The sequence below is a fragment of the Apodemus sylvaticus genome, chromosome 2 (assembly GCF_947179515.1).
Source record: "Apodemus sylvaticus chromosome 2, mApoSyl1.1, whole genome shotgun sequence".
NCBI lineage: Eukaryota > Metazoa > Chordata > Mammalia > Rodentia > Muridae > Apodemus > Apodemus sylvaticus.
The window spans coordinates 75,602,450-75,615,960 of record NC_067473.1 but is presented as its reverse complement, the minus strand read 5'-3'; the positions used below and the strand labels follow the sequence as shown (position 1 = coordinate 75,615,960).

The 13,511-nt window shown below is 47.9% G+C and overlaps 1 pseudogene; it reads right to left on the bottom strand.

Annotated features, from left to right (window-relative positions):
- Window positions 1-2,250: 2,250 nt before the first annotated feature.
- On the bottom strand, window positions 2,251-4,288 carry LOC127677920 (crooked neck-like protein 1; annotated as a pseudogene).
- Window positions 4,289-13,511: the final 9,223 nt, after the last annotated feature.

The following is a 13,511-nucleotide window of genomic DNA, read 5'->3' as shown; positions in this document are numbered from 1 at the left end:
TTGTTTGTTTACCTACAGGCTCCAAACACTAATCTTCTGTTGCTGTTAGGCAATGAGCAATCTGGGGACCTTGACAAAAAATTCCCCATTCCCTATGAACTTGATAATGGTTAAACTTGTCAGTTGAACAGGAGCAGTCAGAGCTTTAGCTGCCTTCTCTGTCCTCTTCGTGTACAGAAATCAGGCCACAGCATTTACATGCCTAGGGCTACTACTAGGTCTAGACACAGTTTCCCTTGTTTATGTTTATTTTTGTTTGTATATTTAAAGATGTATTTCTTTTACATATGAGTACACTGTAGCTGTCTGTAGACACCCCAGAAGAGGGCATCAGATCCCATTACAGATGGTTGTGAGCCACCATGTGGTGGCTGGGAATTGAACTCAGGACCTCAGTGCTCTTAACAGTTGAGCCATGATACCAGGCTCAGAGAAGCCTGAAGTCACCAAACTGAGATTACAATGGAAGGCTATACATAAATAAATAAATAAATAAATAAATCTAAAAATAATATAAATTCAGAGCCCACACAGACCAATTCTGGGAGTACAGAAGTCATAGGATCTAGTTTCCACTTTATGAGGAATAGTAACACGGGAAAGGACGACAACATAAAATGACTTGCCCTGCTGTGTGACCTAACCGTGGATGAAGAGTAAGTGACTTAGGCATTTCCAACGCTGGTGATAAAGAAGAACTTCATAAATAAACCACATGTCACAGTAGGGATTTGCTGCACATCTCATCAAACTCTCCTCTTTGTCAAATCCCCCTAAGGTCTACCTGAACTCATCCTAACAAAAGGCTTCAGCTGCAGGCCAGGGGACACTGATTCCACCCAAGACAGCCTCCACCCTGCCAGGGACTGGCACAGGCTCTCCTACCTACGCATGCCTTGGACCCTAGGTAGCCAAGAGTGGCTCTCCATCCTTCTCCAGAGAGGCCGGCATAAGCAACTGTGAATGGGAACCGCCTACAGCAGCCTCCAGGCCCTGACCTCTGCACTCCTAAACCTGGACCTGACTGGAAGTGAAGACGGGAACTACCTAAGAAAGATTCCATCATTGACTGCTGTTGCTGCTAATACAATTGTCATTGTTGTTACATGAGTGCGTACTATCCCATCGCGGCCACAGGGCCCCATAAGAACCTTGGCCTGCACTGTAATGAGCAGTAACAATGATCTCTCGTCACCCGCTAGGCAGGGGGAGGGCTCAGCATCTTACTTGAACAAAACCACTAAGAGGTCTGGATTCTTCTTGTCACTGTCAGATACAGAACCCAAAGGTCAGCAAGATGGACCTGAGAAGTTGTCAGTCCAGATTTTACCCACCCACTCTTCCCTCTCTGACACCACACCCAACATGGCTGGTAAGAACCCACCTGCAGACAAATTAGTCCTGACCTCTCCGCACTGCGCCACCTAGTGGTCACGGCGATCAAAGCTTTACTCTGGAAGCCCTAGAGCAAGTCCTCCTTTTGGGAGGAGAGTGAGGACTGAGGGAAGCACAGGGAAGCCTGGAACTCTCCTGCATCCAGTCCTAAGGCTGCAGCTCTGAGATGGCTCCACCACCCACTTCCTCACCCTGTCCTCCAGACTCTGGTGTTCTGCACTTTAGCTGGGATACTAAGTAGCCATCTGTGCTTTCAACCTAATTGATTCTGCCTCTCCAGAAAGGTGACAAACATACTTTGAACTCAAATGAAAAGCAAGTCTAAAACACAAGAATAATAACACTTTTTTGGTTTTGGTTTTATGTTTTTTTACTCTAAACTCCAGATTTTATACCCCTCCCAGCCCACTCTCCAACTGTTATATATCCCATACCTCCTGCATATCCCCCTGTGTCCTCAAGGATGTCCCCAGCCCCCACCCTCATCCCACCAGACCTCTAAACTCCTGGGGGCCCCAGTCCCTGAGGGTTAGGGGCATCTTCTCTGACTAAACCCAGACCTAGCAGTCCTCTGCAGTGTATGTGTTGGGGGCCTCCTATCAGCTGGTGTGCGCAGCCCCATTGCTGTTCCAGAGGGTGAGAGATCACGGGGTCCAGGTTCCTTGAGACTGCAGGTCCTCCAACAGTGTCACCAACTTCCTCAGCTTCCTCCACCTTTCCCCTAATTCAACCCCTACGGGCAGCAGCTTCTGTCCATTGGTTGTATGCAAACATATCTGCATCAGACCCAGGTGCTTGTTGAGTCTTCAGGAGGGCAGTCACGACAGGGCCATTTTTAAGAGAGCTCTACAGCAGTTACAGCACTGAAAAAGACGAGGATTCCCTCTCACCAATGTCCCCCTCTGGATCACGTGTGGCGGCCTCTCTTTCTTGTTGCCCTTTCTTCCAAAGCTTGGCCATCGCCAGAAGCTTGAGGTTAGGCTGGCTGGCAGCATCCTCTGGAAAGATGGAGCCATCGTGCTCTTCCCAGGCCGCATCAGACCCGTCCGCGACCTGGGCCTTTCTTCTCTTCCTGGCCTTTTGTGGCATGAGTTTGTCCACTCTCTCCTTGTCTGACGCTGTCCCAAATTCATCTTCAAACCTTCTCCAGGATTGCAGCAGCAGAAGCCTCTCTTCCTTTTCTTCACGGTTTCGCATGGCTTGGTTAGCTTCTTCATACATGTGTCTGCACGCAGTCACACCTGCTTCTTTCCCAGAAGATAACTCAAACTGAGCAAAACTGATGCAGACCCTGACGTGCTGTGTCCGCCACAGCCACTGTCGGTAAAGGGTCCGCGCGCTCTCGGGTTCTCCTTGCTCAACCTCAAAATCAATATAGGATTTCCAAAGGACCTCTGGCATGTCCAAGCGTGGCTGGCTGACGGCCAATTCATAAATCGCCCAAGCTCTCCCCACATTGCCCAGGATTGTCTCTAACTCAGCAAACGAGGTACAATTTTCAGGTCCAAAGTCCAAAAACTTTTCATAAAGCTTCCTGCATCTGTCAAATTCTCGAAGCTGCAGTTCCAGTTCGATGTAACCTCTGAATAACTTGTTCTTTGGGCATTTGCCTAGGGAGCTTCCCAAAGCTCTTCTGGTACATGGCAGATTTTTCTGTCTGATTTCAAACCGCACATAATATAACCACATCTTGGCAAAGGTGAAGCTTTTGTGAGGAATGAGTTCCAGAGGCGCTTGATAGACCTGTCGTGTCCTCTCGGGATCTTTGGCCTCCTGCTCTTCATAGAGTGCATAGTTCAGCCAGAGGTAGATGTAGCGCTTCCAGTGCCTCTTCTCCTGGATGGGGGGCACGTTGGCAATGGCTCTCTCATAGACTTCCTGCACGGTGTCAGCTTCCGCATCCCTCTCCACCAAACGTAAATAATCAAGCCATGCATCATAATTGTGGGGATGCACCTTCACTTCTTCTTCATAGTGGAATCTCCTTTTGCTCAAGATGATCTCCTCCAGATCCCTGCGCTCGCCAAACTTCTTCTCAAACATGGTATAGTTTTTCCAGAGTTCTTGGGCCTCCTGCTTGGAAATCCTGTCCAGGGCATATTTGTAGATGACTCGTGCCCTTTCAAATTCTTTCTGCTTTTCCTCAAATTTAGCAAAGGCCACCTAGAGGTGTTCGTCCATGTGCTCAGCCCCGAAGAAGTCGACAGCTCTCTCGTAGACTCTCTTCAAACCGAGCAAACTTGATCCAGTTCTTCACGGCGGGGTGCACGAGCACAAGGCGCTCATAAAGGGCGCGGCCCGCTCCACCTCTTGGTATCTCAGCTCCAGGTTGATGTAGGAGTGCCAGGCCTGCTCCTCGGGCTGCCATTCCATCCAGCGCTCGAACACCTGAGTGCCAGCCATGTTGCCCAGCATCTCCTCCATGTTTGTGTACTTGTACCACAGCTGGCTGACTCGTGGCAGAGTTGTGACTGCACGGTCCCAGAGATTGCGGGTGTGGTTGAGCTGCCAGTTCTTCATTTCCATCCCTGCATAGTTCAGCCAGAGGGTGAGATTTCGGTAGTCGACAGCTAAAGCTTGCTCAAAGATGGATCGAGCCCTTGCAATGTCCTTTAGACCTGCCTCCCACTGTGCGCATTTGATCCAGTTGCTGATCGCAGTCCTGTTTGTTCTTAGGTTATTTTTAAAAGTCTTCCTTTTGCATAGTCTGTAGTCGTCCAATTCCTCTTGGTCTGTGATCTTCTGCTCAGGTGGAGGCGGGAGGAACTCGAGTTGTCTCTCCTTAGCTTCTTAAGAGCTGCTCTACTGTGATCTGCACCTCGGCCTGAGCTCTGTTTCTCACCTTGGCCACTCTAGGAAGGCGCTGTTTCCGGGACACCCTGGAGGCCGCCATGACTATAGCCGCGGAAGGAACGCCAGGGAACCTGGCCCACAGCCTGACTTCAGAAACGCACTTCAAGAACCGGCCCCCACCACACAGGCGGCCTGCAACAAACTGGATCCCCTTGGGTCTTTTCAGGTGTCAGGAAAGCAAGTTCAGACTTAACTCAAAGCAGTTCTGAGGCGCTATTCGTCTAGCTCTGCGAAAACACTACTAACACCAGAGTCATAAGCTCGAGTGAGATTCCAAAGTTCCTTTGGTGGCCTTCCATGAACAGACTGAAAGTCCTTCTCAGTGGCTTAAACTGCCCATCTCACCTGCACACATCCAGTCTTCTTGGATCAATCAGCTTCCTCTAGCGTCTTCTCGATGTTGAGGGAATTGATTGAGATGACTTCCAGTCTGTGCCCCCAACTCTCCAACAACAGTCAGCTGTGAGTAGCAAGTCCAAGGATCTAGAAGTTGCTCAGTCGCACCTGGGGGTCCCCACTAGGCTGGTTGTTCCAGCTGGCTTTCTGTAGAAGTCCTTTACAACTCAAGGGCTGGCAAGTCACTGCACGCGGGTGAACAAGAGTGAATCTTCCTGCTTCCAATCTCCTTATCTAGGTCCCCAGCAGAAGGTGTGGCAGAGATTAAAGATGTGTCCCACCCACCATTCTGGGACTTGTTTTGCCCCAGGCTGACCTTCAACTCCCAGAACCCCTTGCCTCAGTCTCCTGAGAGTAAAGGTGTGTGCAACCAAGCCTGGGCCTAAGCTTTTCCTGGCCACTACCACTCATCTAAATACCTGCCGAGAGGTGGTGGCACAGGCCTGTAATCCCATCACTCTGGGAGGCAGAGGCAGGCTGGTTTCAGAGTTCGAGGCCAGCCTGATCTACAGAGTGACTTCCAGGACAGCCAGGGCAATCCAGAGAGACACTTTTAAAAAAAGCAAATACAAAAAAAAAAAAAATAGAGAGAGCTCTAAATACCAATATACAGGTCGCAAACCTTGGTCTTCAGCTTCAAGATCAGGATCACAGGGAGCCCTCCAATTCTGGACTGCAGTTCATTCCGTTTATAGTCAAAGAGAGGAAGCGCCTCTGCCTTTCTTTCACACTCTGTATTTATACTGAAAATCCTTAAGCCGGGCTCCACAGGAAATTTCTGTCATGTCTGACATGGCCTCAAAGATTATTCCTGGTCTCTTGTACTCCCTCCCCTTCTCTCTCTCTCTCTCTCTCTCTCTCTCTCTCTCTCTCTGTTTTGTGTGTGTGTGTGTGTGTGTGTGTGTGTGTGTGTGTGTGTGTGTGTGTATGTAGGTGTCTATGAGAGAGAGGGAGAGAGTGGGAGAGAGAGTGAGAGAGAGAGAGAGAGAGAGAGAGAGAGAGAAGGAGAGAGAGGGGAAGACAGAACACCCACAAACAAGTACAGGTGATTGATTCCATCAATCAGAATTTCTTAAGGCTTAAATAGTATTTGTTTAATTGACTTGTTTTAAATTGTTTCACATCACGATGGGTATGGTTTTGAGTTTTCTGTTTATCTTCTTCCTATGGGAGACAGATCAAGCTAAAAGTTTTCCTAGTTACTGGCTAAAGGACATACTTATTTGGGGAAGTCTTTGTGTTTGGGTTTTTAGAAAAGCTGATTAGACTCTGGACAACTTGCAGAGTCATATGGATTAGATATGACAGAGGGAGACCTTGTGAAGAACCGGATTCAAGAGAATCAAACAAAACAGGTAAAGAGTCTTTGTGCCATCCTTCACATGGTATGAATGAGAAATTATCATCGGATCCTATTAAAATTGGCGCATGATAAAGATTGTCTTTCATATATTCAAACGAGGACCAAAATGTCATGCCTAACTTGTCTCTACACCCTACACAAACCAATACAATCCATACACATACCTTGATGGTACTTAAATTTTGTCTTGAGGTTTGTAGATTGCAGAGGGTACAGCTTTGGTGAGGGTCATCATGAGACATGCTGAACTGGCCTGCTAGAACTCCCTGTCTTAGTCAGGGTTTCTATTCCTGCACAAACATCATGACCAAGAAGCAAGTTGGGGAGGAAAGGGTTTATTGAGCTTACACTTCCACGTTGCAGCTCATCACAAAAGGAAGTCAGGACTGGAACTCAAGCAGGTCAGGAAGCAGGAGCTGATGCAGAGGCCATGGAGGGATGTTTCTTACTGGCTTGCTCAGCTTGCTCTCTTATAGAACCCAAGAGCACCAGCCCAAAGGTGGAACCACCCACAAGGGGCCCTCACCACTTGATCACTAATTGAGAAAATGCCCCACAGCTGGATATCATGGAGGCACTTCCCCAACTGAAGCTCCTTTCTCTGTGATAACTCCAGCCTGTGTCAAGTTGACACACAAAACTAGCCAGTACACTCCCCATGTCATGGATTCCAGGTCGTCTTGTCGCAGTCAACCTTTCAGATGGATCCCATAAGAACTTAGACATCAGAGACTATAACAATTGCTGGCATGGCCTTCTTAAGGTCTAACCAACTCTCTCATTTTTCCATACTCTTCCACCCCTTAAAGATATCTCAACGCCCACATTCAGCAGGAAGAAGTTATGAAGAGTCCTCATCCCAGTTCCTGGGTTTGGGGGCTGGAGGTGCTTATTCTAGTTTTCCTTCTCAGCAATTTAGCAATGGCCATAATTTGAACAGGGAGGATTGTACAACTATAATCTCACTTGGTAGAAGTATTAATTTTGTTACAAAATTAAAGCTATAATTTCTTACATTGGTATAGAATGAAGGTTTTCATGGTATGAATTTCTTTTTCTGATACACAAATTTAACAATACAATGCTTATACCCAGTCCTTCTGTAAGTGCCATTATAAACTGATTTTAGATGATTAAGCATTCATGTTATAGGTCAGATATCAAACTCCTGAGAAGTGAATTAATTGTTAAAGGTATTTTGTTTTGTTGTGTTTTGGTTTGGTTTTGGTTTTTTTGGATTTGATTTTTTTGAGACAGGGTTTCTCTGTATAGCCCTGGCTGTCCTGGAACTTACTCTGTAGACCAGGCTGGCCTTGAACTCAGAAATCCACCTGCCTCTGCCTCCCAGAGTGTCCCTTCCCCCACAGCATTGAGCTGGACTTCTCAGCCCATTCAAGCTGTGACATTCCTGGCTGGCAGCCCCCAACCTTCCGCTGGTGTTATCTCGGCCCTTGTTCCATTGAGAACCATACAGCTGCTTTCACCTTGACAACCAAGGCTGCCTCAGGGCAGTCTCACCTGGAGACCAGCAGAGACCTTGAAGAAGAGACTTGAAGCCGGCCACCCGCTGAGAAGAGGAACCAAGGAATTCGAAGCCTTCTCCTTGATGTGGGGGGGAGGGGGGCAGGGTTGTTTTCTAAAGACTATATATATTGGCTAAATAATAGTAAAGTCAGTCTTGATCGGCAAAATGTCATCCTGACTCATTTCTCTTTCGTTGCCTTCCCGTTTATCCCCACAATTCTCTTTCAGGTTTCCAGTTCACATGTGGCGCGGGCAGCTACACCAGAGTGCTGGGATTACAGGTGTGTGCCACCACAGCTTGGCTTTTCAAGATATTTTAATTAGAAAAAGCTGAGAGCCGTTTTAGGGCAGCAGTCCAGATTACTTTACATAGATACTTTTCAAAAATGGCAGAAATCCACAGAATATGACATTAAATGTTATTTAATCATTTGTCGTTGAGACATGTTTGCTCCTGACAGCACCCCATCCTTGAATTCAAAGAAGAAACTCAGCATCTACACCTGCAAGTGACCTTGTACCTGTGGCAAGGTAGCTCCTGGGCAGAAATTGCCTACTCATCTACAGATAAAAATACTGTCCAGAGAAAGGACACATTATGCAGAATAGTCCATCAACTGATAATTTCTGTCTGGACAGAGTAATCAGCCCTTCAAAATTCTGTATTAGAAAGGTCTGTCAGATGATGCTGGGACAAACAGCCACAGACTGATGCTCCAATGTGTTGAAAAACAGTGGCCTATGTAATTAGGCAGCTGCCTCTACAATTTGTTTCTCTTTTGGAAGCTGTGTGAGTGCTTCCTATATTTTCAGGTAAATTTTATATCCCTCTCAGAATTCTGTTGGGGTTGAAGACTAGTGGTACACTCATAGCCAAGCCAAGCTCTTTAGCATTGAGAAAGATGTTTCAGATTTGAAAAGATGGGTTTCAGATTGTATGAAATCTAAAACCAAGACATAACAGGTATAAAATTATAAGCATTTTTAAGTTAGGATGAATAATAGAGTGCTGAAATTGACAAAATTGATGGACTGGGTGTTAAGTGTATCTTATACTTTCTAAATTACAGAATGGTAACAATTGTGCTCAGTTTACAACTGAGTGAAAAGAGCCTTTTAGTTGAATAAAAAGGCAGAAATGTTGTGGATTGCTTTTTGCATGTTCTGCTCCCTCAAGAGGGCCTGTACTCAGATGTTGTCAGGTGAAATCTTTCTTCTTTGTTTGCTTCTTTATTTGTTTTCTGAGACAGGGTTTCTCTGTATAGCCCTGGCTGTCCTGGAACTCACTTTGTAGACCAGGCTGGCCTCAAAGTCAGAAATCTGCCTGCCTCTGCCTCCCAAGTGCTGGGATTAAAGGTGTGTGCCATCACTGCCCCGCAGGAACTGAAATCTTAATTGGTCAGATAAGGCTAGAGTCTTTCTTTAGGCAGTAGAAGGAAAGGAAGAGCTGAAAGGTTTAGAGAGGGGAAGGGAGATGGAGAAGAGAGAAGGAACAGAGGATAAGACATGGAGGAATAAGAAGACAGAACTGAAGCATGTGGCCGTAAGTAACTGGGGATTTCATAGATGGGAAATAAAGTAATGTAGGTACATTTGCCTGATCTAGGTATGCACCTAGAATTTATATCAATTGAGTTTTGTGTTCTTTGCTGGTGGATATTTACCGTAATAAATTTAGCTGGTATGTTACACTTTTGGGGCGTTATCAATTAAGCAGGTAAGAAGTAAGAGCAACAGCCAGATTTCTGTAGATTAGCCGCAAGCCATGGATGGTCTGGGAAGTGTGCACAGCCGGCAGAAGCTTACCATGGGAACCAGGGCAAGACTGCTGCAGGGGGCTGGCCACTGGGGGTTGGCAAGACAACCTTCCTGGTGTCTAACCAGTTTGTAATGGATTGGGAGTTTTGTTTGTATGTTTATTTGTTTGTTTGTTTTGTTTTTTAACTACATGCTACAGTCAGATATCTTCTTTTGCTCTTAGGCAATGAGTGATCTGGGGCGCATGAAAACTAAATCCTCCATTCCCTTTCTTTTTCCTTTGCTCCAAGGCCTCCCCAAACTCTGTCTATGCCCTGTCTATTAAGTTTGTTGCAAAGTGGGAGTCTTAGCAGCAGCACAGTGTAAGTGGTGGGGTGAAGGGGGGATGGGAAGATAGGGAGGAGTAGGGGGTGGCAAAGGAGCAGGCCAGCAGCTGTAAGCACTCAGCACAGACACCTATTGTCCCCTGCAGTGTCTGCTCCTAACCGAGCTGCTGATCTAACCCTCCTAAGAAATGTGTGCATCATCTGTGACTTTGATTCTGACTCTTCAGCTGTGTCCTGCACATGGCTCTAACGCTTGCATCCCACAGACCCATGTGGATATATCCCTTGTCTCCTACTCCCTCCTGGCTTTCTCTCCCCGTTCAGCCATCCTGAAGACACACTACCACCAACTCTCAACTCAGGGATGGAATGTAAACTCAGTTTTACAAAAGCTTCTAAATTATTGCAAGCTTGTAAGGATAATTTTGACAAGGAAGTAAGTTACCTTTTAAATGGCCAAGATCTTTAATGTGTTCAGGACTATATTTGTAGTCATGCAAAGTACTAATGTAATTAATCACAGAATAAGCCTTATTTAGTTAGCCTCCTGTACGTTTCCATAGTTAAGCCTAAAACAAATAGCTAAAAATAAGCAGATAGTCTACTTTCAATGAATGTAATCAGTAATGGTCCTCAAATGCTTCAGCGCTCTGCAGAATATAGCATTTAAAATAGTTGATTGCTGGGCGGTGGTGGCACAGGCCTTTAATCCCAGCACTTGGGAGGCAGAGGCAGGCGGATTTCTGAGTTCGAGGTCAGCCTGGTCTACAGAGTGAGTTCCAGGACAGCCAGGGCTGCCCAGAGAAACCCTGTCTCAGGGGGAAAAAAAGAATTATCTTCTGTCCCTACTAATATGTGTCAGGTCCAGGTGTTCCCTCACAATCTGCATCCTGGACAGCTTCAAAGCAGCTAGCCCCAGACGGTCAGTCCAGCAGGCAGACTGCTCTGACTAGGCCTGTACTTTCCAGCCCCAGATGGTCCCACAGAGCCTGGACAGCAAGTGAAATAGCTAGCTCTCCGAGGACTTGGCCAGCATCCCAGCTTTCTTGGGTCCCCAAAGATTTCACAGACCCTGAACAGCAGGAAACAGTTTAAAGAAAACACCTTCAGTTCCAGCCTCACTGTCACCCCTTCCTGTTCCTTCACCTTTAACAATAAAAGGGAGGATGCTGTGAACTGGGTGCACTGCCAGTGAGCGTGCTACTGAGTAACTCCGCGTCAGCATATTTCCACGATCAGTACCAGTTACGCATTTCCACTATTCAACAAGAACATCCTTTAAAAGACCCTGGCCATCTGGATCTCTCTCTGTCTGTGTCTGCCTTGTCTGTTTTGCTCTGTCTCCCAGTCTCTTGTCTCTCTCATGTCCCCACTCCAGGAAGGCATTTGCTCTTCCTGCCCCAATGAGCCCCTTGGGCCTTAGATCTCTTCCACAGCGTGAACCCTTAGCACACCTTGGTCCCAACCTGCCAGGGTACTCCCGACACTTTATCCTAATAGTGTTGGTGCTGTGCCCAGATTGTAAAAGCCCCAGAGAGACCACTAGGAATCACAGCCCGCTGTCATCGAGTGAGGGTCTTTATTCAAGCTTGAGCTTGGACCACTGACCTTCCTGATGGGACAGGAAGGAGAGTGACCCCCAGGTCTAAGCGAAGGGGGTTCATAAAGGAAAACACTGCAAGTGGGGTTTCCAAGCCTTGCCATTCCATGATAGGGTAAAGGAATGCTGTCCTTCAGACCTGAGAATGTTTGTTCAGGCAGCGGGGCGGAACCTTGCAGCTAGAAAGGGACCTTTCTGACCTGGGAAAAGGAACTTGTGCTATCAGAAGCTGGTGTACTTGTACAAACTGGTCACAGCTGTCTGGGAACACTTAATTGTCTTTTCCATAGTCCGAGAGTGGGCTTTTATCATGTCAACGATATTGGCTTCTGCTTCCTTCAAGGGCAGGAGCCACCATCACGGGGAAATGTTGGCTGATAATCAAAAGGGGGTGTGAGTTTCAGTGACTTTGAGGCTAGGGTATGTTGCTTTTTGTCTGTTCCCAAGCTGGCATTTGCCCCCGGAGGTGGGGGTGGGGGTGGGGGTGAAGGGTGGGGGGTTGGGGGGGTTAACAGCTCTGCCTCTGCACAGAGTCAGAAGAGTGTACGATTTGATGCCAGGTTTCCCATGTCCCTTCATTGGAAATAATAAATTCAAAAGACCTTTGTAAACCAAGCAGTTTTTAATATTCAATTCTGCAGAAGGCAGCATAAGCAGAGAAAAGCCAAACATGGCTGGTGTACTGATTTGAAGCAAGACTATGGCGTTTTCCCTGATACCAAGAAAGTCCATTCTCCCTTCTGACAGGCCAGGACTTGCCCCCTTCCCAAATTCTTCATCCTGATGGTTTATGGCAAGAGCTTTATACATAATTTAGGGCTTGAGAGTGTCCCCTTCTCTGATCTAGTGCTCAGCAGGCTACTAGTAACTCTCCAACTCTTCTGAGCTGTGAGGTAATCTGGGTGAGCCACAGGCTAGGAGAAGAGATTCTTAGTTGCCTTGGGCTTTTCTGTAACTGAGGAACTTAAAGAGCACATCATACTGCAAACTGACTGTAAAAATCTGTCTTTTATACAAAGATCTCGCTCTCCTTCCCAGGACCAGAACGTTTGCTCCCCTCACACCTTGAGAAAGCAGGCTCACTCAACTCTAGGGCAACTGTGTAGACCAGATAGTCCAGGGAATCAAAGGATTGCCAAGCCGGCGCCACCAGAGGGCGCCTGGGGTCAGCCTATGGCCGGGCGTGAGGCAAGACGAGGCCTGGGGCCCGCAGGAGGGGAAACCTTGGGGCGAGGGAGGAGGCGGGACCTGGGAAAGAGGGTGTGGCCTGGGCCTGAAGGGGGCAAGGCCCCAGGACCATGTGGGCGGGGCCTGAGATGCGGGCGGTGCGCAGGGATGCTCTGGGGGCATGCGTGAGTTTGAAGGCACTAGGACTTCAGGGCCAAGGATGGGATTGAAGCAGAAAAGCGACAGTTCCACCTTCCCCCTAGCTACAAAGCCCTCTTGCCTCACTTCCCGCCTCTCTTCCAATTCTGGTGGCCTAGGATCCTCTGAAGGGCTCCCCGCCGCTCATCGGCCGGCCACGCGGGCGCCCCACCCTCAGGATGTGTTACCTAGTGCGCGGTCACCGCCGCCGTCACAGGCAGCCCTCAACCCCGCCCCGGCCTAGCCGCAGCCCTCTGGCCTTCCTCCCCCGCACCTGCCCGCACGCTCCCGGGGCCCGCAGGTGCGGAAGACCACGAAATTCCACGCCCCGCGGAGAGGAGACCCACCAGCTCCCGAGACGAGAAGGGGAGGCGCGGTCGGGCAGCGCTCCGCGGCAGATGTGTCAGGTGCGTGCGACCCCTGGCGGCCTCCGAAGGGGCGGCCTTCTCTCCAGCGCTCTGGGGAACCCAGTGTCCCCAGAGGTGGCCAGAGGTGCAGCACCACCCAGTTTAACTGCCTGAGAAACGGAATTGGCAGAGCCTTTAGAGGAAGGGCTCTTGACTTGTTCATGACAAGTCTCCCTGCTTAGAAAGGCCCCCGCGGTAGAAGCTACCTGATTGTAATTGAATAGTGTTAAATTTGAGCCAAGACACGAATTGTAGTAGGGGACTCTGCTTGTTTCATAATGTACTCATTTGCTTCAGTTTATTTCCACAGAAGTTTACATCACTTTATTACAGGTTTGACAGCATCCAAAGACCCTCACAGCCAGTAAGAAAATAAGCCTCTGATTTGTGTGCATCGATGAGTTGAATTTTGCCAGCAGAAACTGCTTCCTGTCCGACCCAAGGCAAAGTCACTGTAATACTAACCAAGATAGTTTACAAATCCAAATGTTCATTTTTATCTATTTACTCTCCAGACTGCCTTT